The following is a 16,577-nucleotide window of genomic DNA, read 5'->3' as shown; positions in this document are numbered from 1 at the left end:
CCTAATGCATTGAACTCCAATGGGCAGCAGCTCTTCAAGGTCACAGGTATATCCCAGATGATCTACTACTACTACTACTACTACTACTACTACTACTACTATTACTACTACTACTTGCCCCAGGCACTCTGGGTGGCTTCAAACACATATAAAACATAATCAAACATTAAAAACTTCCCAATACAGGGCTGCCTTCAGATTTCTTCTAAAAGTAGTACAGTTATTTATCTCCTTGACATCTGGTGCGAGGGCGTTCCACAGGACCTTAGATCCAGATGTGGATCCACTCTCCTTTTGATAGTGACATCAGTGCTGCTTGCCAGTACAGTGCAGGGGTACGGAAGGATGGTGGTGATGTTGGGAGTGTGTGGACACAAGCTAGAGCCCCAGATTGGGACAGCCCTGCGCTCACCGCCACCCTGTTCTGGCTCTGCACTGTCCCAGAAATTGGCAGTGTCACTGTCATTGGAAAGCTAATGCCCCACCACACCGGCCACTTCTGCTTTGGTCCATTTAAAATGTTTAAAATCAAAATGATACTGGGACTGCCATCTTGCAATATATGTGCTCTGTTGAGGACATAATCTCCATTGGGGCTGGAACCCACAGACATGTATGCATGGCTGTTTAAAGACATGTAGTGTAAGGACCCTTCCATGTTTATTGTGGGAAATGCTAGTGTAATTCCAGTGTTCCCAACAGGAATCAGAAAGTGTAGAGCAGCCCTCAAATTTGAAGAAAACTAGGACTGGCAAAGGGAAGAGATTATTATGGCCAGAAGCTGCCTCTTGAGGTGCATGAACACATCTCTCAGTGCTGTTTGGAGAGTCAGTTTCTAGTAGAGGGAAAAGCTGTTCTGTATTCTCGTTCCAGCATCTTGTGATGTGGCGATTATTTTTCTCAAGTCTAGATGTATCAATACTCCACATTTTGCTTTCTGACTGCTGAAAGGTACAGCAGTTGATGTATTGGCTTTAGCTTAAGGCCTGGTGTTTTCTATAAACAGTGAAAAGCCTTGGGCTTTAAGTAGAAGTTAGGTTTATTTGGAGGTTCATCTTATAACTTGAAGATGGATTGGGCCTCCCTCCTGTCTCCCATTTATAAGTAAACTGCTTCAAGAGAACAGATGCCTATTCCTGCCAAATAATTTTTAAAGTCTCTTTGTTCTTGCCTGTTGTTGACAATCCAAGCCTCAAAGGGAGCAAGTTACCACTTAATGGTGCTGACATCTATAAATCTATTGAACATCAGAGAATAAATAACTACTCGGTGAGGAAATGATTTAATATTAAACATGTTCTGTGTTCATAAATTATGAATCTTCACTCAACCTACAGGCTTATGAATTTAGATTAATAGAAAACGTGGGTGGGATTCTTTGTTTCAGCATGGCAGTTATGTATTTTGTGCTTTGGGCCCTGTACTATATATTACAATTTTTAATAGAAACTTGTGGGCATTTGTTCCAACCCTGCACACAGTTAGGCTATTTAAATTCTGTGGACTTCAATAAGATTTAAAATGATATCCCAAAATTCAGAGCATCACATATGGTTCTCTATCAGTACAAATATAGGGTTGGTTCATATGGAATGCAGACATGGCTCCCAGTACATTTCTAATCACAATTCAAAGTGTTAGTGTTGACCTTTAAAGCCCTAAATGGCTTTGACCCTGTATACCTGAAGGGGTGTCTCCACGACCATCATTCAGCCCAGACGCTGAGATTCAGCTCTGAGGGCCTTCTGGAGGTTCCCTCACTGCGAGAAGTGAAGTTACAGGGAACCAGGCAGAGGGACTTCTCAGTAGTGGCACCCACCCTGCACAACGCCCTCCCATCAGATGTCAAGGAAATAAACAACTATCTGACTTTTAGAAGCTATCTGAAGGCAGTTCTATTTAGGGAAGTCTTTAATGTTTGATGTTTTATCATGTTTTTAATATTCTGTTGGGAGCCTCTCAGAGTGGCTGGGCACCCCAGTTGGATGGGTGGCATACAAATGTTGTTGTTGTTGTGCACTTCCCCAGATTCCTAAACAATAGAGATCTGAAGTGTGTTCACACACACACACACACACACACACACTCACATTCACACTTTCTTTTCTTGTTTCATGGTTTACTTTCAACATTGTCTAGTGTTTAACTTTAAAAATAACAAGCATGGTTAGTATCCATTTGTAACCAGGCTTTGTGAACATCGAATCCTTAATTCCAATCCCTGATTACAAGGATAACCTGGTTACAAATGTTTACCAACAGACACATAGGCAAAGTATGGTATACTGTACAGGATTCACACAGGAGATTGGAGGGAAGGGAGGATGAAAGTCTTCAGCATGCTCCTTATCCCTAAATCTTCGTTAGGAAATCAGGAATATTATGCATGCATTGGGTCAGAGCAAATTATTGCTGGGTCAGTGGTGGTGGGAGTTTTTCTTCACATATAAAGAAAATGCAACTAATGCAGCATATACTAACAATAAGAAATTAGACATGAAAATAAAGCCTTGTATCTTACTGCAAACCTCCAAGTAAGGCTAGGATTCCACAGAGACTTTCATGGAAGTAAGCCCCATTGAATCCAACTACATTGTCAAAACCAAAAATCTCTGAGAAGTTTTTTTATTTTCTTTTTACATATTCCAGCTGCATTTATCTCTGCTTGTTTCATCAGGATGATTATTTCCTATTAGAAAAGAAAAGTCTGGCTGAAGAAGCACAAAATACCATTTTCAGCCATCAGTATCTCTGTCAAAAGGATCTCAGAAAGCAAGACTTGGGAGGACACTCAATCGAAACTCTGGAGAGACACTGTGAATTGGTTTTGACAATGTAGTTAGATCAGAGGCCCAACTTGGCATATATCCGCTCTTTCCAGCAATTGTTAGATATGGGTCACATGGGTGTGATGCTACATAATGCTACACAAAATGTCATGCTTAACCACTTCAGTTCATTTTGGTCATCTTGCAGTGTACTGACTTGCCTTTTTCCTGTTATCCTGGATACTGACTGGCCTCTGGCATTTTATACTCTAATTTTATTGTCCACACACTGCATTTACTTGTTTGTTGTTTTTTTGCACAAATGTGGGTTTAATTTCTATCTCAAATTTAATTTCTGAAAAATTAACCAGGTCTGTCTTTTATACATCTCATTTTAATTTCCTTTCCTACTTTTTAAAGTGATCTCCCAGGTGTCTGAAAATGCTATTATTATTATTATTAAGAGAGAGAGATTCCATTTCAGCCCTACCATTCACAAAAACCTGAAAATTAAGCGGACTTCAGTGAAGCCTAGTAACATGAAATAGTATAATTTAGCCCAAGCGGAATGCAGGGGTGAACCCAGAATACAAAACTTAACCTTTTACCGGGGGAGAGATGGTAAACCTTTGGACTCCAGAAGTTACTGCAGTATATCTCCCACCAGCCCTGCCATGCTGGCTGAGGCTCATGAGACATGGGAGCAGACACCCCTGCAACAGAGGATCTAATAAACCCAACCCCTATTTTCTATGATTCCGTATTATTATTTTTACAAGTATTGTTCATTCTTGGTTAATCCATAAAGCAAGAGAATATGTAAGTGAGTGTTTATGATCAAGCAGCAAAGTGCAGCTACTGAAGCCTCAACTTGAACGTCATCACTTCACATTCCACAGTAAGTAGAACTAGTGGGCATCTTTGCCCCTTTGCAAACCCACGGGAAGGTCTGTTTCTCTAGAACATTATTTTCTGGGGCAGCACTGCACATGCTGCTGGCCTCAAGTGCTCTCAAGTCCTGTCCTCTACGTAGCCGACATTCTCTTTTGTCCCTAGGACAAGTGCCATTTTCTCCACGGGTGCATTAATGCTTTGGGAGTGCCAAACAAGGTTTAATGAGAAATCGGCTGTTTGAGAAGATATGTCATATTTCCCAGAATGATTGAAAGCACCTCCACCCTCCCTCCGTCTCCAGTATCTTATTTCCCTGCCACTCTCACAGCTTCACATTACTCACACGCTGCTTAGCACAATGGTATTCATCAGATGGACTATTTTAGGCTATTATGCAGCAGTTTACATTGCAAAAACTTGTCATAAGCTCTACTGATGCCCACCACTGCCATCCGGTTTCTTTGCTATAATGAAACAAGTAACAGCCAATACTTGCTGAAATGTACTTTTGCCGCAGGAGAAACCCTGTACGGATGAAGACAGATCAATTTCTGACGTACAAATATTAGACGATTACATTTTGTGTCTGGACTAAGTTCTATATACTGGTTAAAATTCTTCTCTGCTCAGTTCCGACCCTCCCATCTCACGTGAATACCGTCTGTAGAGCTCTGTTGCCACTGTTTTTCTGAAAGCTGATCAACATAGGCTTATTATTATTATTTTAAAAAATGTTTTAACTTTTTAAAGATGTACATGCTGTACTTTTACAAGAAGACAAAGCAGAGCACTTCAGTTTGTAGCACCCTGCTTGTGGTTAACGCTTAGCTGGAATGAAATATTCAACGCAGCAATATAGAAATTAAAATAATAATTTATTTAACAGACAAATAAATGATAGGCACAGTGGTATATGGTTACCAAAGCTCTGCCCACTCCAGCCCTGATGGCCAGCACTTATATTTCCTCAGCCCAGCTCCCTTGCTCCTCCTTTGGCTGCCTCTGTCCAATCAGCCTGGTTGAAATTCCTATTGGCTGTTTGCTAGAACCAATCATAAAAGATACACCCATTTCCTATTACCTTCTATGGGAGACAAAGAGCTATATTTCCTTCTATCCATAAATGGCAGACAAGTAGCCATATATCTTACATTTGCCTCGACAAGGCACCTTAATTACCAGATCACCTTTTGCCCTTGTTGCCCCTTCATTCCAAAACAAATGGCTAAAACATGTGGCTCATGGTATTAAATTCTATCTTAAACAGAGATCTTGGGTTCACATTCTCACACACCATCAATGAAATAAGAATCTAACATAAGAATCTAACATTTCTTACTTTCTAAATCCTTTGCATAATTACATTAAGCCAATAAATCTCATACATAACATAGATAGCTTTTTAGAAGAAAAGGCCTTTTCAGAGTAAAAAGGAACTCAGTAAAAAACAGCTTCAAAAGGAAGCCTCTTTAATTTGCACCCCCCTTTTCCAGCCAGCTGCTTTTCCCATTAGCTCTTGCCCTTTAACCTTCTCAGGATACCTTAAACCTTGGGAAAATATGGCTAGAATCTGATGGGAGGCACATGGTATTATTTTCTGTTAAACAATAAATCTTACTATTTACCAACTCTTAATTAGTGTTTTTGCAGCTTGATTGTACAGTGGTGCCCCGCAAGACGAATGCCTCGCAAGACGGAAAACCCGCTAGACGAAAGGGTTTTCCGTTTTGGAGGTGCTTCGCAAAACGAATTTCCTATGGGCTTGCTTCACAAGACGAAAATGTCTTGCGAGTTCCTGTGGGTTTTTTTTTCCTCCCCCCCCCCTTTTCCCCAAGCCGCTAAGCCGCTTATCAGCTAATCCGCTAAGCCCGCTAAGCCTCTAATAGCGCTAATCCGCTAAGCCGCTAATGGGCTTGCTTCGCAAGACGAAAAAAACCGCAAGACGAAGAGACTCGCGGAACGGATTCTTTTCGTCTTGCGAGGCACCACTGTATTCTGTAATATGTAGGGTCAGTATAACCTTTGCTCCCAGCCTGTAATTTCCTTTTACAACTTTGAGAAATTTGTCTCCTGCTACTGCTATAAATCAGGGGGGGCCTTGTCCAGGAGAGCAGGAAGATAAACACTGCCAGAGTACTTAGCCAGCTGGTTTCTGCCTGGCATGAAACATACAAACATTTGCAAATATATTTTTAAGCTCATTTTAAAATACAGACCTTGATCAGATGCCTCAAGTTCTCCACAGGAAATGTGTTCAGCAGCCCCACTTCTGGAAGAGTCCAAAGACCTTATAAAACATAGATATTGTATAGGAAAAATACAGACCTGAATTGGCACAGAAAAGCAGAGCAGCATAGTTCTCTGAGGTTTGGTTGGGGTCCCAGTCTAATGGAAGAGGGTATTCACATCGTGCTTTGACTGAGAGGGGAGGTGTGAATCAGTCTGAGCCACCATATTATGTCACACATGGAGAGAGCAGATACCTGTTCCAATGTGGCCTTGGTGGCTCAGAGTGCCTTCCATCAGCACCCCTATCTGGTAGGGATAGCCGAACTTCTGCCATCTGGTAAACTCTAGATTACTGCAACACATTATATGTGGGACTGTTTCTGAAGACACTTCAGAAACTTCAGCGGCCATATTGCTCACTGGAGCAAGACGGTTTGAGCATACTACACCGGTCCTGGCAGACTAAACTAGCTGGCATTTAATTTCCAGGCCCAATTCAAAGTGCTGGTTTTGACCTATAAAGTCTTAAACAGCTCAGGACCGCAATACCCCAAGGACCACTTCTCCCCATATGAACCAACCCAATCATCACCTGAAGCCCTTCTTTGTGCGCCACCTCCATAACAGGTCCAGAGGGCAGCAACACGAGAAAGGGCCTTTTCTGTGGTGGCTCCCAATTGGCGGAATGCTCTCCCCAGGGAGGCTCACCTGATACCTGACATATAAGTGTCAGGCAACAATGTTCCTCTTCTCCCATGCCTTTAGCTAATTAAATAATTTATGGCCTTTTAAACTGTGTGCATGGGAGGGGAGTATTGTTCTTGTTTTTATATTGAAAACTGCCCTGTGATCCTTGGAAGAAGGGCTTTATAGAAATTTAAAGAAGAAGAAGAAGAAGAAGAAGAAGAAGAAGAAGAAGAAGTGGGAATCCGTGGCCATTTTTGATGATCTTCATTATCTCACTTCTGTTCCTTTACTGGGAAGCTGAATGGTCAACAAAACCTTGCAATGAAAGCCAATGAAGGTATAGTGCTGTTTTTCTTATGTGGCAATGGCGATAATGATATCACTATTCCAACTGGAATGAGCAGTTACTAAAAGGAGATTCTGTTCATTTATTTATTCTGCTGGCTGATTTTTGTTTGTTGTTAAATTGGTTATGCTGCTTGGGGATTTTGTTACTGGGTTGTTGGCGTTAAAATTCTGTCTCCACTTTTGCTTTCCGTTTTACACTGTGTTACTGTTCTTTATTATACATAGACCACTTTGTGTTCTGCTCATGGGAAAATTTTTATGTACATGTGAAAAATAAGTAAGTAAAATAGTAATATTTTGTTTCACAACCTTTTCTCTGGGTTTTATCATTAAGTCTAAAAAATGGCTGACCGTACTTAACGTTATTATGGAATGTGTAACTCAGCCTTTTCCTATTAACTACCGTACTTTAAAAGCAACAGAAATTGGCACCATTGATGCATCAGTGTGCTGATTATGAGGCTGGTGGAAAAGTAATGGCTGATGTGGTTGCCAGGCAATTTATGAGTATAGATAATGTAGCGGTAGCATCCCATAAAAAACTAAAAAACGTATGATACATAAGACCTTATTCAAATATATCAGAGATGCTTATTATCCTAATTACATTGACACTTTGGGCATTTCAAGTCATGTTTCTCATTTTCTAGGCAGACTTTGGTACTAGCGCTTTTGGTCAGGTGCTTAATTAAAAAAGGAACAGGATATATACTTTGGCGTGGCTCTGCCATATACACTTAAACCTCCTTTTATGTCATTTCAAATTGTGACCATATAATGTCATTAAAAATAACTAGTATGTTAATCTCCTATCCCTACCTACATTTCTGTTTAATTAATTAAATGGTGTGTGCATTTTGATCGGCTTATTTACCAGGATGCTTGCTTAGACACACTCAATGCATTAAAATTGACAGATGTCCTGGAGAGATAATGAGTGAAGGCATATCAATAGCTTTCAGTAATTTAACATTAGCATGTCATGCATAACACACTGACATTCATATTCTTGCAGAATAAAATGAAATCTCCCCCTATCCCCACTCAAAGAAAGTTAGATGGGTTTAATTTTGTTTAGTAGATGCTCTTATAGAGGTTTTGGGGTTTATTTTAAAGCCATATCACTGTTACACAATTCTAGAATGTTCCTTCCCAGCTCCCCCTGGTGGAAGGCTGATGCATGACAGCGTTGAGCCTAGGATTATGGGTCCTTCTCAAGATGCAGGTCTACCTGGATGGCCCTCCCAAGTTGCTGAAGGAAGGTCTAGGGCCCATCTGCAGCACACCTTGGCACAGCCTTCCAACTAGACTCCTCTAACGGCATAGCCTGTTATTGCATCATTCTGTTCCAGTGATCACCTGATGTTAGATTAAAAGGATTCCACCCAATGCCGTATCTGCCAAAGCTATGATTGTTGCTATGGGGAAGGCAAAAGGGGCCAATCTGTTTGCAGGCAAATTCATTCCCGACTCTGAATATGGCAACCATCATAGAACCACAGCAAAGTCAACAAATGCAATGACCTAGGGAAGAAAAAAATAATGTATGCATTACTGAATAGGGCAAGAGGGAGGGATGTTCTTCATCTGACTGGTCCCCAGGGTTCGGAGCAGCCAGCTTTTATGGGCTGGGGGTGGACTGGTGTGATGCCGGCTCCACTCTGGTCCACCTCAAATCCCCACCCACCCGGCGAGGTCAGATTGTCCAGAATTCAAATATCAGGAGGTGGGAAAGCCTGCCTATCCAAGTGGCTGGTCAGGGGATTTCCCCAACACTGGCCGCCCAGCCCAGGGGGATAGAACCTCAGCTGCCCACCCATTCTCAATAGCTAGCGTAACTGGCTGAATCCAATTTATAGATTTTCTAACTACTACCACCACTAACAGTAACAACATCAACAACCAACAACAACAATGTTGCCATGGATTTATTCTAATTCTCATGTTTACTCCTATCCCAATGTTTGCTCCTATCTGGAGAATGGAATTTATGGCTTAAACTTTTAAAACAAATAAACAACAAGATTTAACATCATTTCATGTATGCACAACTCCAAAGAGTGGTTATTTCTGAGGGGCTTTTCCTCCTGAAAATAACATATATCTAGTGGTGTTTGGAGCCAGAGAAGAATTTTGCTATGGGCTCTGAGTAGGTAGCCAGTGGCTTACAAATAAGCAACACAAAACACCCCAGCCACCTTAACTCAAACTGTCCTGGTGTCAGTAGCTCTTAAAGAAGAAAAAAGAAGAAAAAAGGACATTTCAAATCTATTTTTTATGTGAGGCAAAGAGGACGCTTGAGTTTCCAATCCTCTTGCTTAAATTACGTGAATATCAGTGCAAGCTATTCTGCAATATTCTTTTGTTTTCTTCTATTTTTAAAAAAGTCTAGTTTCAGCTCTTCTCTCTCTCTCTCTCTCTCTCTCTCACACACACACACACACACACACACACAGACACTTCCTGCTCACACCAAACACGGAATAGAAAGATGAAGGCACACATATTTCAATTTCCCTGAGTATAATATGTGACTGTGATAATCCGACCAAAGATTAACTTCTCTTTCAATGTTCCTCAATGCCAGTCATGAAGGACCATTCAGTCATAAGTGCTGCAAAATCTTTTGTATACAGACTAAGAGATTTGCACTACAGCTGGCCAGCCTGAGAAGAACTAAGATTGATCCTATGATAGCTCTCATTCTTCTATCTTTCACTCTCAGGCTGCCATTCTCTGGCTTAGATCCACCCCACCCCCTCCTTTGGAAAATTTTATTGATATTTTAAAGACTCACAAATAATGGCTGGAGCCATTGCATCCTGTGGCCCTGTACTTTAATTATCCATTCTGTAAAATATGGGTGGTTAAAAAGATCAGGGTCTCTTAGCAGCCAGAACAAGAAATACAAGGTCAGCAAAACAATTCCTTTCATTGGACCAAGTAATTTTGAACATGGTAGAGGGGAGCTTTAGGGATTACATCATGTTTTGACTCATAAGTGTTGAATTATATTGCAAACTGCCTCATGATCCACAGTTGAAGGGCAGCATAGAAATTTAATGAATAAAGCAGTGACACCACACCTACTTGTTTGTCCCTGCCTATGTGTTGGAGGTGATGAGGAGAAGATCTATTGCTTTGCCAAGAAGGGGAGGCTGTGATTGTGCAATCTAGTCAGGTATTGGAAGAGCTGTTGCTGTGGTTAAACACACACACAACATCACTCATATTCTTCAACAATTCTCCCCCCCAAAATACCCCCTATATTTTTTTTAAAGTCCTTTTCACATCAATAGAGATCTGCTGTGTTTGTGTGTGTGTGTGTGTGAGAGAGAGAGAGAGAGAGAGAGAGAGAGAGAGATGCTAGAACACGCAACAAGGCTGATTGCTAAATGTGGATTTTAAAATTTTTGTTGACTAAAATGCCTTTGATTAGGATGTGTTTTTTCCCCATGCAGAACTTCAGAAAGTGTGTGTGTGTTGTGCAGCAATCAGGGCAGATTAAAACTGGCAGAATTCTTGAAGCTGCACTAATTTGTGAAGAGAGGATGTATGTGTGCTGAAAAACATGACCCTGCATAGAACAATGATGCATCAGTCTGATTAAAGGAACCAACATTTGATTTCTATGATACAAGCACTAAGTTACCTTTCGTAGCCTCCTATACCTCCTATATCTTCACAGCAGCCATGTTAGGTTGAGAACTGGTTACTGGCCAAAGACAGGAAGTGAGCAAAAAATGAGGAGTTAAGTGCACATACTCAGAATATTTTCTTTTTCTTTCTCACTGTTTCGAACTACACCAGGGCCACCGGCCACCTTAATCCAGCCTTGGCATGAAAGAACCTTCTCCCCTTCTCTTTCCCTCACACACCCCTCACACCTCTGTGCTTCTTCCACTCCCTTACTCCCTGAATCAACATCAGTGGTTGGTGTCCTGGGGGAACCTGCCATGGCCAACAATGTGAGATGGAGGGTGCGTGTGTGTGTGTGTGTGTGTGTGTGTGCGCGTGTCCTATTTCAACTCCAGAGCTCACTCCTATTCTGCTTCTTCCTGGTCTTGTTGCCTGTTCACCTCCCCTCTCCAATCATTCAAGTAGTGGCAAGAGTAATGAGATACAGCCACAGCATCCAATGCCAATGTGCCATACCTCTGAACTATTATATGGATTAGGGTCCAGAGGGATGGGACAAAAGAATGGGCAGTGGTGATTGGCACACATGACACCACTGTCATGACTGGCACTCTCAGAGGGTGGGCCTACTAAGATAAGGTTACCAGATTTTTTTCAAAGAATCGGGGGGCACTTTTTTAAAAAAATGAGAGAGAAAAAGGTTATTAAAGAAAGGTTATTTTTCCTTTAAAAAGAAGTAGTAATCTCTTCTGTGGTCTCCTCTGTCGCGCGGCCTTTCTCTGGGCCTTGGCCTGCTCTCTTGGAGCGCTAGCCTCCATGGAATAGGCTCGGGTCTGGTCTGGGCTTGGCCACATTTCCTTGCTCTCCCGGTGCTCTCCTACCTCTCCTTTTCAGTGGCGGCAGCAGCAGCGGCACGGCAAGGTTGGGACTCCCCTCTTTTTTCTCCTTCCTCTTTCTCTCTCTTCCTTCTCCTTCTCTCCTCCTTCTCCCTGTGTCAGCTCCAAGGTTTTCCTGGCCCTGGAGCATGGCTGAGTGGCTGGGCGCTCTCACTCCCGGCTCAATTTGGGTCGTGGGGGTGTGTGTCAGTGGTTCCCCCAGTTGACACGCCGGACATCCCTGGTTCCCCCTCAGCAGAGCCGGCGGCAGCGGCAGTCTCAGCAGCCCAGAGCCAGCCTGGTAGCGCAGTTGGCTCTGGCTGGCTTCAGGAGCCACTCGCTGCCGTGACGCCCGCCATTTTACCTCACCGGAAGTCCCCATATGATGTGTCTTGTGCCGTTGAACCAATCACACAAAATTCATTCCCTACTAATAAATCTACAACAATTAACAATATAAATCCAGGGACATTAAATGAAATCTGGGGACATTCCGGGGATGGATTTTGTAAATCCGGGGACTGTCCCTGGGAAATGGGGACATCTGGTAGCCATATACTACTTGCCCAATGCTCCCACAGCCCCAAACTTGGACTATCATTGCATTCCCCTTTTGATCACACTTCGCTTGTCCACAGGTGGACTTTCAGAAGTCCTTGTTCTATTTGATTATATGAAGGGGACTGATTTCCCCCTTGTTCTCCTCAGTCATGTAATTCAGTCAGTCAGTCATTTATAAGATTTCTTACCCTTCTCTATGTTCCCATATACACATACAATCAAAAACAAGTTAATCAGGCAAAATAGTTAAGAAAGTTATTTTGAGAGACCCCCCCCCCCCAAATAAATAGAAAACAACTCTAGACAAAAGCAGCACTGTACAGGTTAAACAAAAGAAAAGAGGCAGATTCTACAAAAATATGTTTAACTGTCAAAGGCTGGAGTAAGGATGTGTGCCTTCAGACACAACAGACAATGAATAGCAGTGTGAGGAGACAGTTCCACCATGAAGGGTTGCCACAGAAAAAAAACTTTCTCATAAGCCGCCATTCCCTGCACTTCTGAGGGTGATAGAACTACCAAGAGGACCCATTTTGCCCGTCTAGGATCGGCAGCCTTTCAGATATTTGGTGCCTAAGTTGTTTACAGATTCTTCTTCTTCTTCTTCTTCTTCTTCTTCTTCTTCTTCTTCTTCTTCTTCTTCTTCTTCTTCTTCTTCACATTAAAACATCCAATAAAACAATCCAGAATAAAACATTCCTGAAGCAAGTCATACATAAAGTATACATTCAAAGCAACATAATTAACAAGAGAATAAAATATTATCTTAAAGTTTTCAAAATAAAACATTACAAACAAGGACAACTGCAGAAAGCACATTTAACACCACTCACAAGCCTCTTGGCTTACTGATAAAACATTGCTATGACCCTCTCACACTACCGCCATTCAGTATGTGCATCCTCAATTAAAATTATGTTTGCCTTTTCACTTTTGCCTTCCTTGACAGCGTACGAAAACTGCAGATTCACACAAATGGAGTGTGATATTTTGAAAAGCAGCAGTAGCAGCAGAAACAGAAAGCCTGAATGTCATAGCTGCACAGAGTTTAGTCTGGTGACAAACTGAGCATATTATATGAGGAAAAATGGCACTTTTATTGTAACGATGCACTGTATTAGACACAGTCAATTTCATTGAAGTGGCTTTGTTCCATTGCTTATTCTTAAAACAGTGGCAGATTAAATAAAAACATTCAAGGATCTCAAGCCTTAGATGTCACGAAACAGCATCTCTTCGATAACAAAGAACACAAAAGTCGCTGTGGGGGAGATAAAATTTTGCAAGCTGCATTATTCACTCACAGACACATTTCACTGCTTTACCTTAAGTCAGCTTGCACTATGCAGATATTTCGGTGAGGGAGGCTTTTTCATCAAACAGCTGAGCAAACAACACAAAAACTAAACATTTTTCTCTGGTCTCTCTCTCTCTCTCTCTCTCTCTCTCTCTGTGTGTGTGTGTGTGTGTGTGTGTGTGTGAGAGAGAGAGAGAGAGAGAGAGAAGTCCTGATAATTACCACAGATTATACTGAGCTGTCTGCAAAGTCATCAAATGCTTGCTTTCAGAGCTTCGAGGAATTGTGCCGAAGGTGCATAAGTGAGCGTGCTCACTTATGGCTTATGTGTGTGGTACGGAAGCTGTACTACCCAGGACAGGATGGGGTTGTGCAGGGTTGTTAAGGCAGCAGAGAGCATTGTTGGCTGCCCACTCCCCACCTTAGAGCAGATTTATGCCACAAGGTGCCATAGGAAGGCACTGGACATAGTAAAAGATCCATCGCATCCTGGTCACTGTCTCTTCGAGCTCTTGCCGTCGGGACGGAGATACAGGACGATGAAGACAAGAACGAGCCGTCTTAAGAACAGCTTCTTCTCCAGAGCGATCTCGGCCCTGAATGGGAAGCCCGGACTTTGAAAGTCATCAAATCTCCCTTGCTGTAGTATACTGTATTGTTTAATTAGTGTTTTTATGGAGCAGTCAGGTAATTTCGTTGTCCCCGAAGGGGGCAATGACAATAAATATATTATTATTATTATTATTATTATTATTATTATTATTATTATTATTTGAGGCACAGCTCAAAGGAGCTTCTTTAGCTCTTGTGCAAGGTTTCCTCTCAGTCCATAGAGCTGGGAATGGAGCAAGGCAACACCAGAGGCCATTATCTATAGCTTACTCACTTCCCAAGTATTGCCAGACAAACTTAGAGACCACTTTTCCTGTAGCAGATTGTGTGGTAGTTGTCAGTGCACACCTGATGTCTGCTGAGTCATGTCACTGCTGCTTACTAGGAGGTGCAGAGGGAGGGGAAGAAGCGGCAGTGAGGTTGGCATGGTGCAAACACACCAGCAGAAACACCAGGTTGTCTCTGCCAGAGAGTTTGCTCCATGCCAACCTTGCTGCTATTTTGCCCTTCCTCATCTTCGCCTCAGTAAAGAGCAGCTATGTGACCGACCAGAGTTCAGGTGAGTGCCACTGCCCATCAGGCCCTTACAGAATCACTGCTGTGTAAGTGTAGTTCTGTCTGTGCAATGGAACTTCTCCCTTATCTACTCTTCCCTGCAGTCCCATTGCACAAGCAGAACTCCACTTACATAGCAATGATTCTGTAAGGGCCATTTACTTTACAGAGAACCTGTGCTACTATTGTTGCACTCCATTTTTGTACGTTGCATTATGAGTACGGTATATTGCCAAACTTAGGTGGTTGAATATGGACCATAATCCTATGCATTATCTCTATGGAAAGGTATGCATTACAGAATATACACATTGTTAAGTTGTGGGTGAACATATCAGACGACACAGCGATTCTTCAAACAGCTCTTGTTTATTCACAGGCCAGAACAGAACTGAACGGAAGGGTTCAGTCAGCCTGCTTATATAGAGCTCCAGTACAACGTAACTGTAACAATTTTCTAAAACTATCCAATCACTGAACGTCACTTTCGATCCCTTATTTGCATAACTATCTACAGTATCCCCCTGCTGGCCCAGGGTGAGAACTTCAGTACATAACACACATGATCTGCACTTTTGTGTATGTATATGCATTCTTGCTAGTGTATGTGTGTAAATTCCTGGACATGGGGGGGGGGGGGGAGAATTCACCTTGATGTGAAATCAGTGAATTTCACAGAAGCAGGCATTCAATCCAAGAGGCTGTTTAACATGAGGTAGAGCATGAATGCATTGAATCTCACAAATTACATCAAGATCCATTTGAACCATATTCCTAGTCCATCCCTCAAATAGCTCAGCATGGAAATTATATGAGTAGTTATGCAAGTTGCCTGGCTGATTCCAAACCTTCCCCTCGTAGGCTCCTGTATGAGAAGTTGACACAAGCATGTTTCAACACAATGTTGCTGGTTTGGGGGTGGCATTTGGTTAATTTACAGTTGTAGTGGATCAATTTAAATAAATTGTTTAAACTATGATCTAGGAAGGAAGGAAGGAAAAAGGCTAACTGGTCTAGATCAAGTTTTACATAGTTATTTATATATTTCAAGATCAGTGGTGCAAACCTGACCGTGAAGCCATGCTAATTTTATCTTAATAAAGTATTATTTACACAGTTTCAGTCTAACAACCAGCACTTGTATATGTTTGTTTCCCTGCATAGTTTTTGCATGCTTTCTTTCCTCCCCTCTGGAGGCAATGACCTTAAGAATTTACAGGCAGAACTCATGATAGTTTGTTATATTCAGTATGGGAACATAGGAACCTGAGTACGGAACGATTTTGTCTTCTCTTTTTCTTGCCAGTGTTATTCCTTTCAACTTCAATCTGTGTTAGGCCAACCACATCATCACATAAGCAAAATAGTGAACACAAATGAAATGACCATGACTAATAGGCAAAAAGGAAAATCTGATAGTTACGGCACAGACTAGAGTAGTTTATATTCATCAGGTGAAAATGAGTGTGTGTGTTTGGCATGCAGAGTGTAAATATTCATATCTGAGAAGTGAGCAAACTGATTATTTACACAGAAAAGTCTTCTTTCATCCAATGTATCTGACAGAGGCAGTGATTCATTAATTGTTGTGCTAACATGCTAATATATCCAGATTATTTAAACTAGTTATTATTTAATTTAAGAGAAAGCTAGCATTTACATTTTACCTTGTTTAAATCAAAAAAATATTATTTAATAAAAGTCAAATATTGAGTTCTTTAAATGCTTTTTTTTAAAAAAAACAACACACCACACCATCCTATTAACTGTGAAAGCTGAGAAAAATTAGGAAGAGAACTTCAACTCTTGAGTGCATCTTTGGAATTATTTGTAATGATTGAAGAAGAAAACCTGCAGGTGGGAAAGCAGGGAAAACTTGAAGTAAAAATACAAAGCTTCTTCTGATCTCTTAGAATTGCTTTGTGACTGAAGTAACAATTGAGCAAGAATGAAGTGCTTATGTGTCCCGTGGATTTCAGTGTGACATAGTGAAGCATGACCTTTACTATTACATTGACATCAGTAGGATTGAGAAATCATTAACTCTTTTGGATCATGTCCCTAATTTATTAAAAAACATTAAGCAAAAGTACACAGTGTTAAGGGATGCAT

At 41.5% G+C, this 16,577-nt stretch overlaps 1 long non-coding RNA gene across 1 annotated transcript in view; it reads right to left on the bottom strand.

Moving 5' to 3' along the window:
- Positions 1-4,516: 4,516 nt before the first annotated feature.
- LOC310681926 overlaps positions 4,517-16,577 on the bottom strand; it is a 453,737-nt gene continuing 441,676 nt past the window's right edge. The window contains exon 2 of the long non-coding RNA XR_014513686.1: positions 4,517-5,190. This is a non-coding gene — a long non-coding RNA (uncharacterized lncRNA). The remainder of the gene's footprint in view (positions 5,191-16,577) is intronic.

This window comes from Podarcis tiliguerta (genome assembly GCF_965153285.1).
Source record: "Podarcis tiliguerta genome assembly, chromosome: 1".
Lineage (NCBI taxonomy): Eukaryota > Metazoa > Chordata > Lepidosauria > Squamata > Lacertidae > Podarcis > Podarcis tiliguerta.
Note: the sequence above shows the minus strand (reverse complement) of the source record. Positions and strands in the feature narration are given on the sequence as shown.